This window comes from Ptiloglossa arizonensis, chromosome 8 (assembly GCF_051014685.1).
Source record: "Ptiloglossa arizonensis isolate GNS036 chromosome 8, iyPtiAriz1_principal, whole genome shotgun sequence".
NCBI lineage: Eukaryota > Metazoa > Arthropoda > Insecta > Hymenoptera > Colletidae > Ptiloglossa > Ptiloglossa arizonensis.
Genome location: NC_135055.1, coordinates 15476590 through 15482589, shown reverse-complemented (window position 1 = coordinate 15482589; position 6000 = coordinate 15476590).

Below are 6000 nucleotides of genomic sequence, written 5' to 3'. Positions count from 1 at the left end.
ATATATTTTCTTATTGTAAAAGCTTTAGAATAGTTCGAAGATACGACTACGAAGTAGTCCATTCTTTACCAAACTTTGTATAAGTAACAGTATTCAAAGTATTCCTAATAATTCGACCATCCGAATATTCGATTCAATTCAAGACCAAAGTTCAACCGAATAGTAACATTCAAAATCTTCACAATCATTCGACGATCTAAATATTCAATTACATTCTTCAGCAAAGTTTGAATAAGTAGCAGTATTGAAAGCATTCAAAGTACTGAAAGTATTCCAAGCATTCCAAGTATTCCAAATACTCAAAGTATTCAACGTATTCAAAGTATTCAAAGTATTCAAAGTATTCGACGTATTCAAAGTATTCAAAGTACTCGAAGAATTCCTAATAATTCGACAATCCAAATATTCGATACCATTCGTGACCAAAGTTCAACTCAATCAGTAACATTCAATGTGTACCCACGGTACACTCGATTCAACAACGACCAAAAAGGCCTGCTCGACTGACCCGAACGGTCATCGCGGATGAACTGCACAGTTTTCGTACGGAAAGTACACTCCCCGAACGCTATTCCGTACTCGAGCGAACAGTTTAGTCGACGGAGGTCGCAGCCTAACCGAACGCCAGCTATCGCAATTATTGTCTCGTTGTACCGTGCGTTTCCCGTCGCCGGTAACGCCAATTTTCGTTTCGTCGAAAGAACGACCGCTAACGATGCTCCGCCATGCAACACGCCGGTGCTACCTGAAATAATGACGGATCTCCTCGCGCGATCGAGCGAGTCAACCACTACCAGACGGGGGCAAAGAGAAGAAGAAGAAGAAAAAGAAAAAAAAAAAAAAGAAAAGAAAAAAAAGAATAACCCGTGCGCGTACACACCGTCGTAAATCGCGTGAACTCTCGACCGAGCGATCACCCACGGCTTCGACGTACCCGGAGTACGTATGTAATTGTCGTTGGTCTTCTTGGGCGAAGCGTGTCGCTGGGCATTATCTCGCGGAGCAGCCAGTACGTGCACGCCGACGATAACGCGGCGAGCCGAGCATGTGACGCTACTTACGCAACCGCGCGGCCCGATCGTTTCTTTTCACCCGCTGAGATACGACAAAGGAAGATTTCCGAATGCATAATTAACGCAGAACTCGCCGCGGCGACGTTTTCCCGAGAGATTTTCATGCATCGTCGCTCGGTAACAACCGGGATCGATTTCTAACGCAACCTCGCACCGTTACGGATATTTTTCCGCGCACGGTGACACCACCACGGTGCGCGTTCATTCGCAGAAGCTGAAATATACTCCACGAGCGCGATTTTCGAATTTTTCTACCCTGTGTCGGGGACTTGGTCGCCAAGAAGACTCGAGTCGTTCATCGCGGGCTTTCGACTCCTCTATGGTCGTCGCGGCGGTTGGTTTAGATTCTGAGCAACTTCGGGGACACTGTCGTATATGTTTACCGATGTATTGTTCAGTCGCGACAGAAATTGTGAACCTTTGTAATTGAATTTCTCGATAACGTACACTTGCGAAACTGTGCAAGGAAACGATAGAAAAATTCGACCCAGAGGAAAAAGTAGATAAAAGGGATATGCACTATTGCGTGTGCATTATCGTAACTGTTCGAGGGGAATCTTCGGAGATACACATACTCGTGGATCTTGTTAGTATTGCGTGTTGCGACACAGAGATCGCGAAAATGCGAAAACGAATATTTATAATTAAAGTTCGCGATAACGTAACGCGAAAAATATTCCGCGGTACGTGCTTCTTGATTTGTATAATTAAATAAAGAAATATCGTAGATCGATAACGATTCAAAGATCAATCGTCGTCGTGCAAAATAACTCGTCCTTCATTCGTAATTAAGCGACCAATTTGTAATTCTTCGTGACTTTTCGTAATTCGTCCGTTAGTTTTTCTTCCATTGAAAAAAAAAAAGAAAAAAGAACAAAATCCAACGGTTGGACGTTTCGAAGTCTGCGATGGACTCTCGCGAATGAAACTCGTGCGTTAAAAACATTTTACAATTTTCGTACACTCACCCTGACCAGCGTTTCGAAGAAACGGTGAGTAGACTCTGCTCGCCAAACGGAGCGGTCGTCCGGTAGAATTTTCGGACGGTTGAACGAAAGGAGTAGTCCGACACTGGTGGGTATAAATTTTCTCGGGAACCTGCCGCAAAACAAGCAACGACGACACCACAGTTAGGGCAACCCTCGAGCCAGCGTCGACGAGTCCACCGGGCTCTCTATTCATCCATACTTTTGGCCTGGCGAAGATTTCGTGGGACACCTGTTTCGGGAACGCAGGCCAGGTTTTCCCAATTTTTCGGACGCCTCGGGTACATTAACGGTCTCGAGGCGGTGTGTTGCTTTACACGCGGCAGGAACGAACTAAAAATGGTCTACGGGAGAAACTAACGCCCGTAGCGCAAGGATGTAGGAAAACTGAAGAAAACGTACACCGGCGCGACTAGCCTCGAGTATCAAATCGCTCGTAGCGAAGGACCATTTAAGGCCTCGTACCATAAGCAATACCTCTCGGTGATGAAACTCTATCTGCAATCGCGGCAGACTGAAGCGATTAACGTATTAGAAGGTTTAACTCGATCGGTCAAACGGCTGCGTGCCGGTGGACTCGTAGCAAAAGGAGTTTCCTCGGGGCGATGTCGGCGCGCGAATCGTTGTTTTCCTCGGTTTTTATTTACATTCCCTCTCTCTCTCCTTCTCTCTTATTAATTTTTTTCCTTTTCTTTCGTTTTACGCGCAAAACCCGACGAATTACCAGCTCGCGTCAAGGAATTCTTTCCATCGTCGTGTAATCGACGAAATTATAGCGTGTTTTCGTCACGCGGCGGCTGACGGTAGTCAACGGTGCGCCCGACAATCGACCGATGAATTATTGAACAATCGTTGCTTGTGTCTTAACCGGTTGAAAAACCCCGCTACGAGCGAACCGGACGATATAGTTTCCATTTCGTCGGTCTTCCGTAGCTTCCGTTCGTCCACTTTCGGTATAGTTTTAATCGTTCCTTTGAATTATTCGCGCGTCGTTTGACGCGAGTTTTCTTCAATCGGGTCGAAATCTGACGACCACATACGTGTACGCGATATTTTCGAGTCGGTAATCTCGCACGGTGTGTCGCGAATGCAAATGAAACTCGTGTATACTCGTGAAGCTAGTCTGTCTTCTTCGATGTATTACTGGACGATTTATGTTCCCAATTTATTCGAAACTACTAGAAAAGGAAACTTTCGATCAACGAAGATGACCAAAATTCAAGCTCGAATGGGTCGAATGGTTTCAAGGTTGTACACGAGGTAGACTAATCTAAACACGAGTGGAATCTATTGATTTGAATTTTTGTAATAACCAAGAGACTATGTACTTAGGATGGAATCGTTCGAATAATATTCGAATATTTTATAGGTATTCGAATGATTGGAATAGACGCCGAGTAGTTCAGTATTCGAGTATCGTTATTCAAGTATTCCAATACTCGAGTATCGTTATATTTCATAGGTATTCGAATGATTGGAATAGACGCCGAGTAGTTGAGTATTCGAGTAGTCTTTATTCGAATAACGTAATATTCGAGTACTCTTTACTGAAATAATGTAATATTCAAGTATCATTACTCGTATACTCCAATATTCGAATATCATTACTCGAATACTCCAATATTCGAGTATCATTACTCGAATACTCCAATATTCGAGTATCATTACTCGAATACTCCAATATTCGAGTATCATTACTCGAATACTCCAATATTCGAGTATCATTACTCGAATACTCCAATATTCGAGTATCATTACTCCAATACTCCAATATTCGAGTATCGTTACTCGAATACTCCAATATTCGAGTATCGTTACTCGAATACTCCAATATTCGAGTATCGTTACTCGTATACTCCAATATTCGAGTACAATTACTCGAATACTGAAATATTCGAGTATAATTACTCGAATACTGAAATATTCGAGTATAATTACTCGATCAATTCAGTAAATCACGAGACCTCGTTACCAGAATATTCGAATTGAATTCGCTACGCGTCACGAATCTCGATATACCCGATCGACAACGGAAAGTATACGAATACCCGTGCATCGAACGACCACCGTCGGCGAAGACGACTCAATCGATCCCCGGCTCTCTCTAATCCGACGCCTGTTAACGGCTCGGCTTCGCGACGTACGCGCAAACACGCTTCCATCGGCGGATTTAAGATCGGTCCGGAATCCATCGGGCGTCGGATACAGTGAACGTCACCGTTCGTTCCCAGTAAAGTCAAATTACGATAATCCGACGCGCACAATGAGCAACGGGCGAATCATCGTTCAGCCATGTCTCCGATCGCGTAATCGTAGACACGATACGTACCGCTGATCGTTCCACACCGAACAGAGGAGCGAGACAGAGAGAGAGACAGAGAGAGGGAGAGAGAGAATCATTATCGAGGCACGAGCCGCGGCGTTTCCCACCGATGAATCGTAAACGCGTAACAAGACTTTTACAGACCTTTGACGCTCGTAATCGTCGAATTATCGTCGATTTCTCGCTCAATGCCGTGCCGCGTAACCTTGGTCGGAACGACTGACTAACGTTCGCCCGGCCGGTTTGTTGTTCGTCCGTTTCGTGAATCTCCGTCGTGAAATGTTTCCGGGTGACGACGCGTCGTCGATGGAGCGCTGCGCGCGCCGACTACGGGACCGTGTTACTCGGAAATCCAGGAATTTTCGGAAGCAGATAAAGGGGCATTTGCCTGGCTCGGTGCGCGGCTCGTACTTAAGGGTCGCGACAGGTAGAAAAGAAGGGAAAAAAAAAAAGAAAAAAACGAGCATACCGTTATACCCGTCCTCGTGCGACGGCCTCGGTTTCCTTCTCGCCCGAACCCTCCTCCCCTCACCTCCCCTCGCCTTCCCCCGTTTCCCTCCGGTCGCAGTCGCCACCAGGCCCCCCTCAGCCTTCCGACTGGGAAAATTTCAAGAAAGTGGACGGAATTCCGACGCTACGAGCGTTCTGAGCCGCTGCCTCGATTGGCAATCGAAAAACGTTTTGTTAGTTTTTCTTTTCTTTTTCTTTTTTTTTTTTCTTTCGTTTCAGACGGAAGAACAACGCGCACGACTCTACCGGGAAAATCGTGTATTCCACGAAGCGGTATTAAACGTCGACGCGGTCCTCGCGCCCGTTGTTAATCATTCACAAATATTCGATTGCTTCCCGCGGAATGTTCGAGGTTAGGTTCGAAATTAGCGGCTTAGGTAGGGGATCGTGCGCAATTGCGCGATTACTTTGAGACACGACGTAGACGTTCTTCCGATTCGCGGTAATATCGGGTCGTTCGGAATGTTATTTTATGTTTCAAAATGGAGAATATGTAATTTAATGAAACGTTGAATACGCTCTGAAAAAAATCGTGTTCGAACGACCCAATGGAAAAGGTTGCGCAGACGGAAATAATCGGTGGTGGTTTTTATAACCATCGGCGATTCGCGAACGAAAACCGAAACGCGAACTTTCGAGTCTCGAGCGCGTTTCAACACGGACGATCCGATTGGCGTGTTCGCGCGTAATTCTATTACGCGAGGAAAGATACGAGAGTGTTTTTGAGAACGGGGAACGTACGAAACCGATGTAAAAAAAAATATACTTATACGCGTGCAAAGTACAACGGTTTAATATACGTAATTTGGTAACGGAAAATTTGGTGTCCTACCATTACCAACGAAACGAAAAATACGTGCGTAAGTATAATAGATCTCACGAGGATCGAAACGTGCGTTTCAATTTTCATTGGGTGTATCGCCGATAGAAATAAAGCCATGAAACTCCGTTCGTACTGTACTGCGTCGATTCGATCGCTTCGACTGTAACCTCGCGCGACAATAAAAAAAAAAACGTTACAACGACGATGATAATAACAATAACAAGAACAACGACGACGATAATAATAACAATAGTATCAATAATAATAATAATAATAACAACAATA